The sequence below is a fragment of the Microcebus murinus genome, chromosome 27, assembly GCF_040939455.1.
Source record: "Microcebus murinus isolate Inina chromosome 27, M.murinus_Inina_mat1.0, whole genome shotgun sequence".
Lineage (NCBI taxonomy): Eukaryota > Metazoa > Chordata > Mammalia > Primates > Cheirogaleidae > Microcebus > Microcebus murinus.
In genome coordinates this window covers 18,353,347-18,374,693 of record NC_134130.1, presented here as the reverse complement: position 1 = coordinate 18,374,693, position 21,347 = coordinate 18,353,347, and the positions used below count along the sequence as shown (strand labels likewise).

At 46.5% G+C, this 21,347-nt stretch overlaps 1 non-coding gene across 1 annotated transcript; it reads right to left on the bottom strand.

Annotated features, from left to right (window-relative positions):
- Positions 1–20,543: 20,543 nt before the first annotated feature.
- On the bottom strand, positions 20,544–20,648 carry LOC142864960 (U6 spliceosomal RNA). Its single transcript, XR_012915252.1, has one exon. It is a non-coding gene; the product is annotated as a U6 spliceosomal RNA (small nuclear RNA).
- Between the last annotated feature and the right edge of the window lie 699 nt (positions 20,649–21,347).

The following is a 21,347-nucleotide window of genomic DNA, read 5'->3' as shown; positions in this document are numbered from 1 at the left end:
TGTCGTGACGTCTTCCTGTTTGCATTGAATCTCCCAGGGGTCCTCTGAGCTTCTTGAACTTGTATATTGAGATTTTGAGCAAGGCCTGGGAAATTTTCTTCTATTATATCTTCAAATAGCTAGTCCAACCCTTGGGTGTTGTCCTCTTCCCCTTCTGGTAAGCCTATGACCCTCACATTAGGTTTCTTCACATAATCCCACATCTTTTGTAGGCTTTGCTCTTTTCTCTTGTTTGTCTGCTCTATCTCTGTGATGGTTTTATTTAGTTGGAGGGTGTTATCTTCAATCTCAGATTCTTTCTTCTGTTTGATCTACTCTGTTCTTGAGACTTTCCACTGTATTTTGTAGTTCCCTGAATTGATTCTTCATTTCCAGGAGTTCGGTTAAACTTTTCTTCATTGTGTCTATTTCTTCAGTGAATTTTTCTTCTAGGTCCTGGAGGCTTTTTGTGGTTTCTTTGTGTTGGTTATTGAGTTGTTGTTGCAGGTCGGTGAGTGTTCTTATGATCCACATACGAAATTCCTCTTCTGTCATTTTGGTTGCCTGATTTGGGTTGGTGTCCGTTTCTAGGGGGCTGGTGCTCCTCTTTGGGGGTGTGTTTTCCATTTGGTTCTTCATATTTCCTGAGTTCCTTCGGTGATTTCTTCCAATGTCGATCAGTTGTTGTTTCTTTCCTTTAGGTTTCTGTTTGGGTATTCACACGCCTTGTTTAGTTTCTGAGCCGTTAGGTGGTGTCTGTGGGTGAGACTCGACCACCCCCTGTATAATGAGTCAGTGGGTGCCATTGAAAGGCTGTTCAAGATGCCGTCCCTATCAGTAGGTGGCACTTGCTTGGAGGAACAGGCTATGCTGTTGATTTTGTGTCCTGTTATCAGCTCTTGTTCTGGGCGGAGCTGGGTTGGGTAAGCCTGCCCTCAGGCACCACCAATGCTGTTAGCAGGGGTCAAAGTTCTGTTCTCTGCTTCCAGGAAAAGCTGTCAGGGCGGGGCTGGAATGGTCCCGCTCAGCCAGAAAGTCTGCTTGTGGGGGTGGGGCTGTCTGAGTCCTGCAGTCTGGAGCGGGCCTCGCTTCTTTCCACCCTCCCAACTCTGCAGCTACTCCTGGGCCTCTGCCAGCAGGCCAGACCTCACGCCACCAGGCCTCCCCAGACTGTGATGTCGGCGGGGAGGTTCCCTGCGCAGGAACGCCACCTGGGCTGGGCGCACGGCCCCCCTTTGGGGAGAAGGTTGCCCTCTAGGACGCTGATCTGCCCCTGGAGGCACACACACCTCAGCAGGCTGTTCACAAATATCCCTTCTGTGCCCCGGGCAATGCTAGACCTCGGTGCACAGGATCTGGTCTGCAGGTCCAACCTCTGGGTCCCAGAGTTCAAACTGTATCCCCACCAGGGAGAGGAGTTCCGGTCCCAATTCACCCACAGGGAGCCCAAGCTGGGTCTATGTCTCTCAGCCTCTGAGTCGGCACCGTTCTCCTGGGAACACCGTGCCACCAGCACCTGGGAGAGCTGGCGTGTAGGGAGCTCACAGGCTGAGTTCCCCTTAATCAGCTGTAGGGTCCCAAAAGGGAAGGTCCCGTTCCCTGGAGGTGTCTCCGGCTGGTGGCTGTATTGTCTCTCTGGGCAGCCGCGGGTAGGGTCGGTGGAGGGGAGAGGGAGGCAATATGGCGCCTGCTGCGCGGCTCGGGTCTGTGCACTCGGAGGTGCCCGAGGGATTTGGGAGTCTGGTGCCACGTCCGCTACAGGCTCACCGCTAGCTGGCGGCGGCCGTCTCTGGGCTGGTGTCCGCAGGTCTCTCCACCCACTGGGGAGCCCACCAGCAGTCCCAAATGCAGGGGAGGGGAAAGGGGATTTATCCACCTACCCTTCCCGCTGGTCTCCGGGCTGCTCTGGTGGTCTCAGCTTCCAGTTCTCCTCCGCAGCCTCCTCCCATGGAGTCTCCCGGGGTCTCAGGTACCCCTCCTTCCGGCCCTCGTCTGCTGTATGCTCACCTTCTTGCTTCTTTTTTCTAATTTCTGCTAGAATCTTTCTTTTCTGCAGAGACACTCTTTCTGGCGGTGTTTCTCGTCTGCCATCTTGATCCTCTTTTTTCTGAAGATTTTTATAACATGTTTTTATAAACATGCCATCTAAATAATTTTTAAAACATACTAGAAATCCAATACAAATACTATTGCCACCTTTAACGATGAATCCTCTGTGACCCTTTCACAAACCTCTGAGGATTCTGAAATGGCAGCTTGGGAAGCAAAAAATTAATCTATGTTTACAGGCTACTCATGGGTCCCTAATTACCACATGTCACCAAATTAAATTGTCTCTTTTGCAGTTGCCGTCTTTGAAGTCTCTGCATTGTCTGACACCATTTATCAGATCTCTCTTCTTCCTTATAATCCTCTCATTTATTATGTAAACAAACATTGTATTATTGCTGCTCCAACCAATCCAGCTGATCTATGTCTGCTCCTCCAGAAGCTTCTCTCCCTCTTCCGTGGTTTATCTCCCCACTTGACGCTTTCTTTCATTTGCTTAACAGGCGATGTGGACCCTGGGCCTGTGTCTCCAGCTCTGCTTCGTCTTGCAGGTGCATTTCCCAGACCCCTGTCAGCCAGCTTCATCTGGTTCGGCCAAAGGGAGGCACTGGCGAGGCCACTGCGGGGAAGGTAGGAGGACAAAGATGGGGAAGCCAGGATCTTTCTCTGCCTCCCTCTCTCTGCCGTGGGAACTGTCCCTGTCTTGACTGGAGCCGGATGGTCTCAGACAGCGTCCCTCACATGTCAGGCAACTTGCCATGGCTGCTGGCTATGGTTGGGACCCCTCTGTGGGACTTCGCATCCTTCGGGGAGCTAGAGTGGGCTTCTGCACAGCACGGTGGGCTGAGGGTTTCTCGAGGGCAAGACTGGAGCTGCAAGACCTCTGACCTGGAGGTTCCAGAATTCGCACAATGTCACATCCACCACGTTCTGTTGGTCACATCGAGTCACAGTGGCAGCCCTTATTCGAAGGGATAGAAAAACAGACTTTGTCTCTTGATGAGAAGAGCAGCAGTGTCACACTGCAAGGGGCACGGACAGAAGAGGATGTGGGTCACCAAGAGCCGTTGTTGAAACAACCTACCCTACGGAGTCCCTAAGCTCCAGAAAGATCCCCTCTACCCTAGATGCAGTTTGTGCTGTTCCTAATCTAACTCCTTTATCGCCTGTTTAACCAGTCTCTTGCATCAGATGACTGCTGGTTTCTGTGTTGCTAGTTTGACACTAAATATGCATCGACTACTTTCGTTAACAGTTATAAGTCTCAAATCTGAATCTAAACTTGATGTCTCATCCAGAATATAATCCTAAATTTCCAAAGGCTTTCGGGATATTTCCACTTAAATTTCTCCTGTATCACTTCAAACCTGTCATCTCCAAAACTTAATTTAGAATCCTTCCCAGGCAATGCCCTTCTCATTATCTCTGTACCTTAAACCAGGGGTCTGTTAGCTCTGGCAAACTGCCAAGTCCACCGCAGCCGGTCACCCTGGTGCAGCTGTGGGTGTTCGTTTTTGTGCCACCGACAGCTGCCCTCACCCTGCAGTGGCACAATGGAGTAGTTGCAACAGATGCCAAGTAACCTGCAAAGTTTAAATTCGTTAGCATCTTGCCCTTTACAGAAAAATGTGCCAACCCCTGTTCTAAACCTCTGTTTCCTTTCCTTTTTCATGTATATCTAGGGACCAAGGGTCATCAGTTCAGTTCAGGCTCTCTTCATTTCTCAGTTGTCTCAGTATTCTTTTATCTCTCTCCCTATCTCCATCCTAATCTATTCTGCATACCTCAACTCAATCGATGGATACAACATGCCATTTAATTCTGTCACTCACGTGCTAACAATTCCATAGTGACTTGTGATTGTGTATCTGATAATGACTAAGTCAGCATCCTTCCACCAACTAACATCAATTTCCTCAGCAAAGTCTCATTTGCACTTTCCCCAAACCATCTTCCCTAACCGGGTGCATCTTCTCTTTCTCCCCTTACTTGATTCCAGAGCCTCTGATTGTAGGAATTCTGTGTTATTGCTCATAGCACCAAGGGCAGTGGCTGGCATGTGATAAACAGGCAATACTGCTGATTTTATTTCTACGTCTGCCACTGTGTGTACACACTACCTCTACCTAGGGTGCTCTCTCCAAGCTTTTCTGTTGGTCCAGACCTCTCCATTTTCTCTCCAAACTGTCCTAAGGTTATGATCTCTTCCTTCATTCAAATTGCTAATATTAAACATCCATCTCTCCACTGCCTCCAGGTACAGGGTAGATATTATTCACAATATTGATTATTGAGACAATAACATGGCACCTATATAAATATGCACAAATCATAACATCCTTTTGCCCTCCTCACAGCTGTCCTTTGAGGTATTTCTTACTATCCTTGATTTTGGATTTGTCCAAACTTACAAGGCTTAGTAACTACTAAGAACCAGAATGACAATGCAAATTCTAAGTATATGTATTCTAAGTTCTAAATTCTACATTGATAAGGCTTTCTAGGAAATTTCAGATGAGTTGTCTAATATGAGATTTTATTCTAAAATCTTTGTAAATTGAGAAACAAAATTATTCAAGTTGGTAAGAAAGAGTTGGGGGAAAGACATAGAAAACACTTATGCATACATTACTTACTCAGAAGTGTAAAAAGTTCACTTACACAGAATCTAAAAATTACAATCTGTCTTTTCAGTATTTGTGAACAAAATCCTGGGACAATACAGATATCCCTGGAAACTAACTCTTATGACAGTTGTGTGCTGGAGTACTTTCCTACTAGCTTAAGAAGACAGATTGTTAAATATTCAGAAATTTTGCAAACCAAGTGTCAAACCATTGGCAACTTGAAATCACCCATCATATGGATATTTTCATTGAAATTGGCAAATGCTTCAAATCAAGGTTTTTTTTTAGAGTTTTCCAGCACATCACTGGATGCATACATACATACATACATACATACATAAAAGAAGAGGAAGACGGGGACAGAGAATGGGGGGGGTGATAGAGAAATCGGGGTTGAATTCAGCCTTTTATGTTAAACCCACTCCCAAAATATTGGAGTAATTCATTCCTGAGGGTGGAGCCCTCATTGCCTAATCATCACTTAAAGGTCTCTCCTCTTAATACTGTCACAATGACAATTAAGTTTCAACATGAGTTTTGGAGGGGACAAACATCTGAGCCATGGCACTGGCCCTCTCCATGTAAACCAGAATTGTGAAGAGTTAATCACAGGTTCTTGAGAACCACTGTTTTGATCAGATAACATCCTTTGCCATCCATAAATAGATACTTCCTAAACCTAGACAATCAATCATAAAACATGACCTTGGGCAAACTCAAAGGAGTATTCCAGTATTAACAAAGTAAGCAAAAGGGTGGCACAGGGAAAAGGGGGTGAGAGGAACAGAATAAGAAAAGAAATTACGAATGGCACCTAGGGTGGGTGAGTTCTATCAGGGTTAAGTCGCCACTATGAATAGGGTTTCCTTGATGTCTTGAAACCAGACATGATGCCAGCATTTTACCCCCTTCCTTCTTTCCCCAGCAACTCTCAGTGTGTCTGCAAGAGAAATCTGGGCCAGTGAACACAAGAAAAATTATGGCAAGCTTCTGTCATATATCTGCAAAAGGGGAAAACGTCTTCACACCACGGTCTTAGAAACAAAAGTTAATTTTTTATTCGAGTTGTTGCTCCCCCTAAGGGAAGAGCTGTTCAGTGCATTGGATAACTTTCAAATTTTGCTAGCAAAACTAAAAATCCAAGAAGCTGAAGGAGGGAAATGAGAACGATAACGAATGGCAAGTGCTCTGCCGGAACGGCCGCGCGGGAGGCCGTCCGGGCCCGCCTGGCCGCGCCCTAGTGCGCGGGCCGTGTCCCTCCGCGACCCGATCGGCGTCTGCAGCCGCTGCCCTAGAAATGCAGACTTCCGCTCGGCGCTGCGCTCCCAACTCCCACTGGTCCCCAGCTGAATTTAAGTCATGGAGTGTGATGCAAAGGTCGCCCGTCTTCAGGCAGCGTCACTTCCGCAATGAAACTAGAACCCCTTGAAGGAAATTCTGCTCATAGCCGAGAGCGCCGTGGTTAGGTTTCAGTTCAATAAAGTTGTCTAGCTTTTGTGACTTTAAGTGCCTTTTGTGTCAAGGTGCTATTGTAGTCTATGCAGCATGGAGCACGAAGCGTCAGACAGTAGAACCTTAAGCCAATTTCCGGGTAGAGGGGGAGGACAGGGCCCGTGGGCAGAGCCCTGGTTCCGCCCGGATTGGAGAGGGGTGGCGTCTCCTTCCTCTTTCACCTCTCACTTCAAACGAGCAGCGGCTCTTCCGCCCCACGGGGCTTTAAACGCCGTCTGCACGGGAGCTCGGATCCCAGGTCCCGCGAGAGCAGCGAGCGCCGCGCGACCGCGACCGCGACCCGGCGCTGGCCTCCGCGCTGCGGGGGCGGGGTCGCCTGCAGGGCCTCCGCGCTGCGCGGAAGGGGGCGGCTGGGAAGGCAGCACTCCGTCCCGAGGCCGCGGCGGGAGCAGGCCGCACGCACGCCCGCCCGCAGGCGCCTCCGCTGAAGCGAGCGCCCAGAATGAGATGCTTCTGATGTCATTCGGCTCTTGTGAGGTGGGAGCAAAAGAAGGGGCTGTAGAGAAAGAAAATACCACCCCGTCAATCTAGGGAAGACTAACACCTGCCTAGAGGAGTCAAACAGAGCTTGACAGAGGAAGGTTTTGCTTCGTTTTTATTTTTTCCTTCCCAATTGAAAATACAGACAACTCAAATCTCATTGGCGCACAGGGCCAGGGCGATGGCTCTGAAACAAGAAGAGAGCATCTCAGCTCAGGGCAGACCTCGAGCCGCGAGCGGTGGTGTGCCCGCCAGGCCAGGGTGTGCCCGCCAGGCGAGGGTGTGCCCGCCAGGCGAGGGGGTGCCTGCCAGGCCAGGGTGTGCCCGCCAGGCCAGGGTGTGCCCGCCAGGCGAGGGGGTGCCCGCCAGGCGAGGGGGTGCCCGCCAGGCCAGGGTGTACCCGCCAGGCGAGGGGGTGCCCGCCAGGCGAGGGGGTGCCTGCCAGGCGAGGGGGTGCCCGCCAGGCGAGGGGGTGCCTGCCAGGCCAGGGGGTGCCCGCCAGGCCAGGGTGTACCCGCCAGGCGAGGGGGTGCCCACCAGGCCAGGGGGTGCCCGCCAGGCGAGGGGGTGCCCGCCAGGCGACGGGGTGCCCGCCAGGCCAGGGTGTGCCCGCCAGGCCAGGGTGTGCCCGCCAGGCGAGGGGGTGCCCGCCAGGCGACGGGGTGCCCGCCAGGCCAGGGTGTGCCCGCCAGGCGAGGGGGTGCCCGCCAGGCGAGGGGGTGCCCGCCAGGCGACGGGGTGCCCGCCTCCCCGCGGCCCGAGGGGCCGCCAGGGCACGGAACGCCCCTCAGATCCAGCGCACTCGGGACTGGACCTCAACCAACCAAGCTTTGTATCTAACATCGGATGGTGTCTAATACTGTGAGACTGCTGCCCAACGCTGGGGCGCTCTCTGAGAGACGCGCTGGCAGCAGTTCCGTCATCGTGCGAACAGCACAGAGCGCCCTACACAGCCCTACACAACGCCCTACACAGCCCTACACAGCGCCCTACACAGCCCTACACAGCCCTACACAGCCCTACACAGCGCCCTACACAGCCTTACACAGCCCTACACAGTGCCCTACACAGCCCTACACAGCGCCCTACACAGCCCTACACAGCCCTACACAGCCCTACACAGCGCCCTACACAGCCCTACACAGCCCTACACAACGCCCTACACAGCCCTACACAGCGCCCTACACAGCCCTACACAGCCCTACACAGCCCTACACAGCGCCCTACACAGCCTTACACAGCCCTACACAGCGCCCTACACAGCGCCCTACACAGCCTTACACAGCCCTACACAGTGCCCTACACAGCCCTACACAGCGCCCTACACAGCGCCCTACACAGCCTTACACAGCCCTACACAGCGCCCTACACAGCGCCCTACACAGCCCTACACAGCCCTACACAGCGCCCTACACAGCGCCCTACACAGCGCCCTACACAGCCTTACACAGCCCTACACAGCGCCCTACACAGCCCTACACAGCCCTACACAGCGCCCTACACAGCGCCCTACACAGCCTTACACAGCCCTACACAGCGCCCTACACAGCGCCCTACACAGCCCTACACAGCGCCCTACACAGCGCCCTACACAGCCTTACACAGCCCTACACAGCGCCCTACACAGCCCTACACAGCCCTACACAGCGCCCTACACAGCCCTACACAGCCCTACACAGCGCCCTACACAGCGCCCTACACAGCCCTACACAGCGCCCTACACAGCCCTACACAGCGCCCTACACAGCCCTACACAGCGCCCTACACAGCCCTACACAGCCCTACACAGCGCCCTACACAGCGCCCTACACAGCCCTACACAGCGCCCTACACAGCCCTACACAGCGCCCTACACAGCCCTACACGGTGCGCCGCCCGTCGCGTCCGGCACGAGCCCGCGCGGCAGCTGAAACACCGTCTGTGCATCTGAACTTACCTAAACATAGAAAAGGTGCAGCAGTCGCAGCACGAGAGCCCCAGCGGCGCGCCTGGGCTGGGCGCTCGCAGTGAACGCAGCACGCGCAGCCAGCAGCTGCTCTGGGTGGTGGGCGGGTGGGCGCGGAGGGCCGGGTCCCCTCTGCAGGCTTACGAACGCTGCAGAGCTAGGCACACTAAATCCACAAAATTGTTTTTTCTTCAATAATAAATTGTTAGCTTACTGTAACTTTTTTACTTTATAAACGTTTTAATTTTATTTTTTCACTCTTGTAATAACACTTAGCTTAAAATACAAACATTGTACAACTATACAAAAATATTTTTCCTTATATCTATAAGCTTTTTTCCTATTTTTAGAATATCTTTTACTTTTTAAACTTTTTGTTAAAAACTAAGACACAAACACACACATTAGCCTCGGCCTACACAGGGTCAGGATCATCAATGTCTCCGTCTTCCTCCTCCACAGCCTGGCCCACGGGGAGGTCTTCAGGGGCTGTAATATGCTTGGAGCTGCCCTCTCCTAGGACAGCAGTGTCTTCTTCTGGTTACCTCCCAAAGGACATGCCTGGGGCTTTTCTTGAAGAGGTGTCACTCTTTCCACGAATATGTCCCTGGTGGTTTGCTTGGTTTTTTTCTTTTTTCATCATAGATTTGCTTGTAAACAGATAATGTACCATGAACATTCCTCTCCATTAATGAAAACCATTTAGTGTCGGGGTCCATGTTTAAACTCTTTTCTGTTTTTTCTGAGGCAAGGTCTCACTCTGTCACCCAGGCTGGAATGCAGTGGCAAGATCACATCTCACTGTAACCTCGAAGTCCTGGGCTCAGGAGATCCCCCCACCTCAGCCTCCTGAGTAGCCAGGACTACAGGCATGCGCCAGCGTGCCTGGCAAATTTTTAAATATTTTGTAGAGATGAGGTCTCACTATGTTGCTCAGGCTGGTCTAGAACTCCTAGTATCAAAGAGATCTTCCTGCCTCAGCCTCCCAGAGTGCTTGGATTACAGGCATGAGCCACCACACCTGGCCATGTTCAAAGATTTTAAGGAGCTATAAAGATCTGCAAAAGCTTTTGCTAAACTCTTCACTATGAATTTTCTTGGGAATTCTTCTTTTTCTCCTCCTGCAGTTTCCTTTTCTCTTGCCTCTTCTTCAACTGTATTCTGTTCCAGTTCCAACAACTCTGAATTAGTCAATTCCCCAGGAACCACCTCTAGAAGCTCTTCCATGTCCTCTTCACCCACACCCAGATTAAAGTCACTTGTCATCTCAACCACAGCCTCATTAATCTTTGCGACCTCCTCATCCTTGTCAAATCCTTCGCAGTCACAGAAGAACCTCTTGAGTGTCATCTTCCGGATGCCATTAAACACTTCTGGGTGACATCGCCTGGAGCCCGCACAAGGCCCTTGATGCAGTCAAGGACGCTGTAATCCTCCCAGAATCGCACCCACGGCTTCTCGGGGGCTTGCCCAGTTGCAGCAATAGGCTGGGCAAGGGTCCGCCTCAGGTTGTAGGCCTTACAAGCTGCGGCAGCTCCTCCATCTATTGGTTGGACCAAAGAGGTGGTGTTTGGAGACAGAAATACTACTTTGATATTGGGGTGAGGATCAACCGGCAAAAGGAGGGTATGTGGGAGCACTATCAATAATAAGAAAAATCTTGAGAAGTAGTTATTCTCCAAACAGCACTTTTCCATTTTGCTGGCATAGCAATTCCGGAGGGCATCTTGGAAGAAAAGCTTGCTTGTCAATAACTCCTTTTGCTCCTGCGGTGCCCTGGCGGCATGTCTTGCCGGCATGCCTGGAGGCTGTAGGGCTCTCATTGCGCAGGTCACAAAGGGTTTGGATTTGTAGCCTGCAACCCTGCTCCCAAGCAAGACCATTATCCTGTTCTTAAAAGCTTTGAAACCTGGCACTAACTTAGCCTTCTTATAGATGAAAGTTCTTTCAGGCTTCTGTTTGCAAAATAGGAAGTTTTCATCCATATTGAAGATTTGCTCTAGCAAGTAATTTTCCTCCACAATCAGTTTCTCTAGAGTTTTCAGAAATTCTCCAGCTGCCTTCACATCAGCACTTGTAGATGCATTGTCGCTCACTTTCGCTTTAAGGAATAACCATTCTTAGAATCCTTTAAACCACACAGAGCTAACAGGAAATTCAACAGCAGAGTTGGGTCCAGCCTTTTCTTTCAACATCACGAGCATGAGTGGATTAATAAAATGTGGTATATGTATACCATGGAGTACTATAAGAAACAGTGGTGATATAGCACCTCTTGTATTTTCCTGGATAGAGCTGGAACCATTCTACTAATGGTTTTTCCAAGAATGGAAAAACAAGCACCACATGTACTCACCAGCAAATTGGTATTAACTGATCAGCACATAGGACAGTGGACACATAGGAATTACATTTATTGGGTATTGGGCAGGTGGGAAGTGGGAGGGGGCATGGGTACATACAAACATAATGAGTGAGATGTGCACTGTCTGGGGGACGGTAACACTTGAAGCTCAGACTTGTGGGGGGAGGAGGGACAAGAGCATTATTTGCAACCTTAAAATTTGTACCCCCATAATATGCTGAAATAAATTTTAAAAAATCACGAGCAAACGTTCTGTTTCGGCTGTGATCACCATGGTGCCAAGAGAAACACGTTCTGTGCCTGGCCTTTAGTGCAGGCCATTAGAAGATTCTTCCTCCATACCGATGTAGGCACACCTCAGATTTTTGTTAGTTTCTTTGCCGCCAGTGAAGCAGATCCTTTAACAGCTTCCATCATTTTGTTCTTGTTCTTCAAGATTGCAGCTGTTGGGGAATGGGCGTGCCCGATGGCGTGCAATAGCCGTCACCGGTTTCCACTGCCGGAGTCCTTAATCGATTTTCATCTCATTCCCAGGTCAGTTACTCTACACGGCCTCTTCCTAGCCATGGATTTGTACACTGAGGGCCACAATGAACAAAACACAAGATGAAATCAAGCATAAGAGAAAATGGTACGATCAAGAGAGGCAGCAAACATGAGATGTAACATGGCATACTGTTTTACAGAGAACTTTTTAAAAATAAGTAGAAAGAGTACACTCTAAAATAGCAATCAAAAGTACAGCAAAGACATAAGCCAGTAACATAGCCTTTTATTATCATTATCAAGTATTATGCATTATACATAATTGTATGTGCTGTGCTTTTATATGACTAGCATCGCAGTAGGTTTGGGTACACCAGCAGCACCACCAACGTGAGTGATGTGTTGTGCTAGGACTTCATGGCCACAATGTCACTACATAACAGGGATTTTTCAGCTCCATCATAATCTTATGGGACCATTGTCTTACGCACAGTCTGTCACTGACTGAAACGTCATTCCATGGCGTATGACTAATATCGTATCAAATACTGAAGGACGAATGTTCAATATGGAATGTTAAAAAATATATGAAAAGTAGCTAATATGATCCCAGAAGCTGAGGAAAACGTCAGGGATGCTCTAGCAGCTCTGAACTTTAGGAAGATAGACCAGCCCATTCTGTCCGTCACAGAGAGGAGGTGGATTATTTATTGGAACACTGAGGATTGTTAGGGAAGGAAGATGAGACCAAGAAGAAGGGTTATAGCCAGACTCTACAAATGTCTGCGGCATCAACAGTCAGTATACAGTTTGAGGAACCCAGTGTAATATATGACTAATAATCCTCAAAATCTATGATATTTCTACCTTACTACATGTATGTCCATATCTACATATATATTTATATACAGAAGCCCTGATACAGGTAGAATTGAGACAAAAAGTATTACTACTGCTATCAATCAATTAATAAAAAATATGACAAGTCCACTCCTATTTTTACTTCATTTTCATGTGCAGGGTAGAAAGAAAGAAATATTCATGAGTCAATTGTTGTGTTTCCATCCATGATATCATCTTTGATCTTCATTCCAAAATTGCACAGCTGTGGTTGTTATAATCACAAAACAATACCATAGTGCTTTGTGAAATTTAAAGTAGTTTCTTATGTGTTATTTAATCTCATAATAGGCCTGTGAGAAAAGCAGGCTGTCAGAGCAGAAATAGTAGCAGGAAGGATAGGAAGAGGATGGATGGAAAAGAAAAGAAGGAAAGAGAGAAAGGGGAAAGGAGAGGGAAAATGGGTGGATGGAGAGGGAACGGCTGCCTGCCCAGCCCTTCTCATAGTTGTAATCAGATATCAGTCTTAACCCTAACACTGTCTCCTAATAACTCCTACCAATGCTGCAAGAGTTAAGATCCGCACAGTTCTCTGCACTCCGCAATAGTAATTGCCCTACACATTTTAAGTAATATTATTATCATCCCCACTCTTAACTATAAAAAGTTTTCTAAAACTCATATATAAAGTTGAGGGAGCTTCATTAAAAAAAAACAGTAAGAGCATAGTAAAGCACAAAGTTAGTAAGACAGAAAGCTTGTTCTCAGTGTCAGATTGATAAAAGGAAAAAACAAAAAGGAAAGAACAAAAGCAGCAAGCACTAACTTTTTCTGTAGGCCACACGATCTTTCTCCACAAGGCACTGTGTCGCTAAGCAGTTAAGTTTACATTAAAAACGGGGTGTGTGAAGAATTAGTCTGCCATACAACACCTCTCCAAGACCAGTTTAGGGAAAGGAAATCCCTCCGGTTCTGTCCTCGGCTTAAACTCGCAAGATTCCCACCCTCCGCGTGTGAGTCACACTGCCAGTGCCTGGGACAGGCATCTGCTCGGATCCCTTCTGCTCGGGCAGGGAGTTTCAAGCTCCTGCCTGCCTAGAACCAAGGACAAGCTCAGTGCAACAATGTGTCCGGATGCTGAAAAGCTGGCAACAGGCAAAGCCAGTAGTGCATGTGGCTCATTTGCTTCTCCAAGGCTTTTTACTATAAAAGAGATTGCCCTCCCTGGATTAAAAAAAAAATGTCAACATTTGCATCCCTTTCTTGCATTTGCTCTCTTTGTTTCCATGTTAATATGTTGTGAGAAGTTTCCTGTGAATGTGTAAACAAGCTTTGAGTTTATTTTGGTCACGTGTTCCTCCTGTTTCCAGGCTCTGGACAACCCCCAGCACTCACTCAAATCCTAGTGGTTAGGATAGAACACAACCACGTGAGTCTCTCCTTTTGTAAGAGGAAGTGGTGGGGTAAATAAAAGGATGGAATTTCCTCCAGAGATTCCTATTAACTGGCACAAGAACTAACTCCTCAGTAAAGAATTTGTCAATCGAACTAGTTTAGGAAAGAAAAAAAAACCTTTGAGGTGACTAACGAACTGCTTTGGAACCTGAATACCCACCCAGGAAATAATCTTTCTTTTTCCTATTAAACCTGAACATTGTTTCTCTACCATGCTTCTCAGTCAATCAGCTTGAAAGTGTTGCCTCATTCAGTGTTTCTGCTTCCTCTCACCTCACTTTTAACACGCTGGATCTGGCTTCTGTTCTCACTGCTTTCTGAAACTTACAGGGAATGTTTCTTAGCACTTATTTTACCGGATTTCTCTGTGGTATTTGAAGATGTAGATCCCTCTCTCCTTTGAGGATTTTATCCTCTTCTGTCTTTAATGACACCAAGTTCTCCATGATCCACATTCTATTTCTACAGCTCAGACCATCCATTCTTAGTCTTCTTCCCCAGATTCTCTTCCTCTGGCCTCTAACAATGGAGGTTCTTTTGTATCCTCCATCTCTTCTTTTATATTCCTGTTTATGCTCATGTTTTCAGTATTGTCTCTACATAATGTTCACATCTATCTTTCTAGCCTTGACCTCCTTCCTAAATCCTTATACCTTCATCTGCCCACCTGGATTTTAGCAGTGGTTGTAGCGAACGATTCCAACTCACCTCCTGCTGCCAAACTCCCACCTGAAGTGCCTGCTGCTCGGGTCTCCCCTGTTCTGCCCAGGGCCTCCTGTAATGCCCAGGGCCTCCTGTAATGCCCAGGGCCCCCTGTTCTACCCAGGGCCCCCTGTTCTGCCCAGGGCCTCCTGTAATGCCCAGGGCCTCCTGTAATGCCCAGGGCCTCCTGTAATGCCCAGGGCCCCCTGTTCTACCCAGGGCCCCCTGTTCTGCCCAGGGCCTCCTGTAATGCCCAGGGCCCCCTGTTCTGCCCAGGGCCTCCTGTAATGCCCCAGGGCCCCCTGTAATGCCCAGGGCCTCTTGTAATGCCCAGGGCCTCCTGTAATGCCCAGGGCCCCCTGTTCTGCCCAGGGCCTCCTGTAATGCCCAGGGCCTCCTGTAATGCCCAGGGCCCCCTGTTCTGCCCAGGGCCTCCTGTAATGCCCAGGGCCCTCTGTAATGCCCAGGGCCTCTTGTAATGCCCAGGGCCTCCTGTAATGCCCAGGGCCCCCTGTTCTGCCCAGGGCCTCCTGTAATGCCCAGGGCCCCCTGTTCTACCCAGGGCCTCCTATTCTGCCCAGGGCCTCCTGTAATGCCCAGGGCCTCCTGTAATGCCCAGGGCCCCCTGTTCTACCCAGGGCCCCCTGTTCTGCCCAGGGCCTCCTGTTCTGCCCAGGGCCTCCTGTAAGGCCACAGCAGCTGGCGTGGCCACTTAAAAAGGAGCAGCTTAGAATGGGGAAGTCGGATGGTGAATGCTTCATACTTCCAGAGGATGATCCTTGGAGGCATTCTTTGGTCTTCTCAAAAGTCCCCAGTTTGCCAGGTGCAGTGGCTCACGCCTGTAATCCCAGCACTCTGGGAGGCCAAGATGGGAGGATGTCTTTAGAGATCAGGAGTATGAGACCAGCCTGAGCAAGAACCAGACCCCATTTCTAAAAATAAAAATAAAAATAAATTAGCCAGGGTGGTGGGCCAGCTACTTGGGAGGCTGAGGTAGGAGAATCTCGTGAGCCCAGGAGTTTGAGGTCTTGAGACTGCAGTGAGCTAGGATGATGCCACTGCACTCTAGCCCTGACAACAAAGCCAGACCCTATCTCAAAAAAAAAGTCCCCCATTTTCTAGAGCAGTGAACTCTGTAAAATACTCTTGCATTGGCTCTTCTTCCTTCCCTATCTCACTCTCCCTTCTTGGCCCCTCATGATTTGTGAAATGGACTTCCTAAACAAACTACCTAGGCCCAAGTCCTTTTTTCTAAACAAACTTTATTTTTTAGAGAGGTTTTAGGTTGACAGCAAAACTGAACAGAAGGTGCAGAGAGCTCCCACATCCCCAGGTGCCGACACCATAGCCCTCCCGCCCTCCACACCCCACTCCACGCTGGCACGTCTGCTACAGTTGGCGAGCCGGCTCTGACACCATTGTCACTGGAAGCCCACAGTCCACATTAGGAGTCACTCTTGGTGATGTACATTGTAGTTTGGACAAACTTCCAATGACATGTGTCCACCAGGACTGTGTGGTGCAGAGCAGTCCCACTGCCCTGAAAGTTCTTCGTGCTCTGTCTACTCGGCTCTTCTTCCCCCACCCCTGCCAGCCACTGATCTTTCTACTGCCTGCTAATTTTGGCTTTTCCAGAGTGTCATGGAGTTGGCATCATACATTATGTAGCCTTTCAAGAATGGCTTCTTTCACCTCGTAACATGCATTTAAGTTCCTACATATCTTTTTGGAGCTGAATAATATTCCATTGTCTGGATATACCATGGTTTATTTATCCATTCACCTACCGAAGGGCATCTTAGTGGCTTCCAAGTTTTAGTAATAAAACTAAAAGTTGGTTCTTAAAAAAAATCAATAAAATTGACAAACCTTCAGCTTAAGAAAAGGAGTTATTAATATAGGGAATGAAAAAGGGAATGTAACTACTGACCTTAGAAAAATGAAAAGGATTTTAAGGCAATAGCACGAACAAATGTATACCAAAAAATTAGATAAATGACATCTACAATTTCTTGGAAGGAGGTTCTAGCCAGGGCAATTAGGCAAGAAAAAGAAATAAAATGTATCCAGACTGGAAAAAAGTTATTTCTATTTGCAGGTGATACGATTTTGCATGTAGAAAATCCTAAGGAATAAAAAACTATTAGGAATCATAAAGTTGAAGATTGTATGGTATAAATCAATATATAAAAATCAATTATAATTCTGTACACTAGCAATGAACAATCTGAAAATGATATCACAAAAATTTGACTTGCAGTAGCAGCAAAAAAATAATTTAAAAATCTAATGAAAGTGCAAGAGATGTACACTGAAAACTAGAAGACATTGTTGAAAAAATTAAAGGAGATTAAATAAATAGTAAGATATCCCATGTTAATTGATCAAAAGACATATTATTCTTCAAATGACATGACTCCCCAAATTTATCTGCATACTCAGCAAAATACCTACGATAATCCCAACCAGTTCCCTTGCAAAAATTAACAAGATGAGTCTACAAATTCATATGGAAATGCAAGAGATCCAGAATAGACAAAATAAACTAGAAAAAGAAGAACAAAATTAGAGGACTCACACTTCCCAATTTCAAAACTTATCATAGAGCTACCTTAATCAAGGTAGTGTGCTCCTTGCATTAAGATGAGACATATAGTTTAATGGAATAGAATAGAGGTTCCAGAAATGAACTTGCAATATAAGCTCAATGGATTTTCATCAAGCGTCCCAAGAAAATGTAATGGGAAAATAATAGCCTTTTAAATAAATGAGGTTAAGACAATTGGATACCCAAAAAGAATGCCAGACTATGAATTTGGACCCATATTTCCTCCCATACATAAAAATTAACTCTAAGTGAATTATAGACCTAAATGTAAGGCCTAAAACTATTAGAAGAAAATTTAAGAACACATCTTTATGATCTTGGGTTAGGCAACAATTTCTTAGATACCAAACAAAAAGCACAAGTAATAAAAGAAAACATTATAAATTGGACTTTATCAAACTTATAAACTTGTTCTTCAAATGTTACTAGCAAGAAAATGAAAAGACAATTGTGGTAGTTAATTTTATGTGTCATGTTCCTAGGCTATGTCTGGTCAAACATCAAGCTAGATGTCGCTGTTAAATCATAGACGTTAAGTGAAGCAGATTTATCCTCCAGACTGTGGGTGAGCCTTATATAATCAACGGAAGCCTTAAGAGGTTGCCAGAAAATAAATTTTGTTTCCAGCCTCCCTTCCTATTCAAGACTGAAACATCAATTTCTGACAGAATTTTCAGCCTGTAGCAGCCTGCCCTACAACTACCGAGCTCACGCAATTATAGGAACAAATTTCTTAAAATTTCTGTCTCTCTCTCTCTCTCTTCGTGTGTGTGTGTGTGTGTGTTTCTAAGGGCATACCTCTGAAATATTGCAAAGATACTGCTGGTTTGGCTCTAGACCACTGCAACAAAGTAAAACCCACAATAAAAAGTGTCACAGGAATGTTTTGGCTTCCCGCTGCATGTAAGAGTTAGAGTCACACTACTCTGTAATGTAGTTGAGTGTGCCATAGCATTATGTCTTTAAAAAAAAAAATCAATGCACCTAACTCAATTTAAAAATACTTTATTGCTAACAACAACAAAAGAAAACAAAACAAAAACTATGCTCATCTGAGCCTTCAGTGAGTTATAATCATTTTGGGGGTGGAGGGTCTTGCTTTGACATTGGTGGCTGCTTGGTGACCAGGGCGGTGGTTGTGGACGGCTGAGGCAAGTTGTGGCAGTTTCTTAAAATTAGACAACAAAAAAGTTTGCTGCATCATTCAACTCTTCTTTCATGAAAAATCTCTCCATAGCACGCAGCGCTGTTTGACAGCGCTTTACCCACAGTAGAACTTCTTTCAAAACTGAAGTCAGTCCTCTCAAACCTGCCGCTGCTTCACCAGCTAAGTGTATGTGATGTCCCAAATGCTTTGTAGCCATTTCAACAATGCTCACAGCAACTTCTGCAGGAGGAGACGCCATCTCAAGAAACCACTTTCTTTCCTCGTCCATAGGAAGGAACTCCTCATCTGTTCAAATCTGATCATGAGATTGCAGCAATTCAGTCCCATCTTCAGGCTCCACTTCTGATTTTGGTTCTCTTGCTCTTTCTACCATGTCTGACATTCCTTCCTCCACAGAAGTCTTGAACCCCTCAAAGCCATTCCAATCCACTTCATTCAAACTCCTGTCAATGCTGATGCTGTGACCTTCTCCCATGAATCACAAATGTTCTTAACAGCATCTGGAAAGGTGACTCCTTCCCAGAAGATTTGCCACTAACTTTGCCCAGATTCATCAGAAGAATCGCTATCAAAGCAGCCTTAGAAAATGTATTTCTGAAATAATAAGGTTTGAAAGTTGAAATTATTCCTTGAACCATGGACTGCAAAGTGGATGTTGTATTCGCAGGCATGAAAACACTAATGTCCTTGTCCATCTTCATCAGTGCTCTTGGGTGACTCAGTGCATTGCCAATGAGCAGTATTTTGACAGGAATCTTTTTTCTGAGTAATGGGTCCCAAAAGTGAGCTTAAAATATTCACTATACTGTGCTGTAAACAGATGTGTTGTATCCAGGCCTTGTCATTCCATTTATAGAGCACACACAGAGTAGAATTAGCGTAATTTCTTAAGGGCCTTATGATTTTCAGAATGGCAAATGAACACAGGTTTCAATTCAAAATCACCTGCTACATTAGCCCCTAACAAGAGAGTCGTCCTATACTTTGTACTTTTGCACAGCCTGTACCTTGTACCTTTGTACATTGAAGTATGTTTATACCTCAGTGTCTTCGAGGCCAGGTGTTGACTTCTCTCCAGCTATGAAAGCCCTAGATGGCATCTTCTTCCAATATAAAGCTGATTTGGCTACACAGAAAATCTGTTGTTTACTGTAGCCACCTTCATCAATGTGTTTAGTGAGATCTTCTGTATAAATTGCTACAGCTTCTACATCAGCACTTGCTGCTTCACCTTGTACTTTTATGTTTCAAAGACAGCTGCTTTCCTAAACCTCATGAGCCAACCTCTGCTGGCTCCCAACTTTTCTTCTGCAGCTTCCTCACCTCTCTCAGCCTTCACAGAATTGAAGAGAGTCAGGGCCTTGCTCTGGACTAGGCTTTGGCTTGAGAGAATGTTGTGGCTGATTTGATTTCTGTCCAGACCTCTGAAACTTTCTCCATCTCAGCAATAAGGCTGTTTCACTTTCTTATTATGCATGTGTTCACTGTAGTTGCACTTATTTTATTTTCCTCTGAGACAGGATCTCACTCTGTTGCCCAGACTAGAGTGCCGTGGTGTCAGCCCAGCTCACCTTGAATTCCTGGGCTCAAGCGGTCCTCCTTCCTCAGCTTCCCGAGTAGCTGGGACTAGAAGCATGTGCCACCATGCCCAGCTAATTCTTCTATTTTTTGTAGAGATGGGGCCTTGCTCTTGCTCAGGCTGGTCTCAAACTCCTGACCTCAAGCAATCCACCCAACTCAGCCTCCCAGAATGCTAGGATGACAGGTGTGAGCCACTGTGCCCAGCCTGGAGCAGCACTTTTAATTTTCTTCAAGAACTTTTTCTTTGAATTCACAATTTAGCTAACAGGTGCAAGAGAGCTAGCTTTTGGCCTATTTTGGCTCTCAACCTGTCTTCTTCACTAAGCTGAATCATTTCTAGCTTTTGATTTAAAGTGAGAGACGTGTGCTTCTTCCTTTCACTCAAACTGTTAGAGGCCATTGTAGGGTTACCCACTGGTCTAATTTCAATATTGTTTTGTCTTGGGAAATAGGGAGGTCTGAGCAGAGAGAGACAGGGCAACAGCCAGTTGGTGGAGCAGTCAGAACACACACACATTTTTTTAGGTGCATTCAATGAGAATTTTTATTTTAATTATCCATAAAATATTACAATATTTTATAAAAATATTTAGTTTTAGGCTATCATTATTTATTAAAAAAGTATTTTTGCTAGGCTGTTTTTGCCAACTTCCTTTTTTGGTAAAGGAGAAGTTCCACATTAAGACACTGAAGACAAAAAGCTGTTGGAAGACATCTTCAAATGTACAAAGTTGTTTATTTTTCTTCAAAACAGAGAACACTTCACAAATTTGCATGTCGTCCTTGTGCAGGGCACATGTTGCTCTTCTCTGTATCGTCCCAGTTTCAGCATCGTGCTGCCGAGGCCAGCCACACGCATCTGTCATGGCGAAGTGCACCGTCTCACAGGGCACCATCTGCACCCCCCAAACAATCACAATACTGACATCAAAGGTCACAGTAACAGATATAAGAATAAAGAAAATTTGGAGATATTGTTAGAATTACTAAAATGTGACACAGAAACTTTGGAAAAATCATGCCAGTAGACTTGCTACGCCAAGGGTTGTCACGAACCTTCAGTTTGTACAAAACACATCTGTGAATTGCGATGAAGCAAAGCACAATGAAACAAGACACCTGTATGTGTGCAGGTCCTTCCTGTTGATTCTGCTTTGCTGGAAGACCCTGAGCAGCACAACAGCCCACATAATGGAAGAAAATATTTGCAAGTCATCTATCGGATAAATGATTTTTATCATTATATATGATATATATATATATATATAAAACATTATATATGAGAATATATTTAGCTGGACCCAGTGGCACATACCTGTGGTCTCAATTACTTGGGAGGTTGATCACTTGAGGAAGATCACTTGAGGCCAGGAGTTCGAGGCTGCATTGCATTATGATTGTGCCCATGAATAGCCACTGCACTCCATCCTAGACAACATAGCAAGACCCTCTCTCTTAAAAAATATTAGATTATATTTTAAAACCTTTACAACTCAATAATTTTTTTAAAAACTTAATTTTTCAAAATGAGTTAATAAGGACATGAAAAA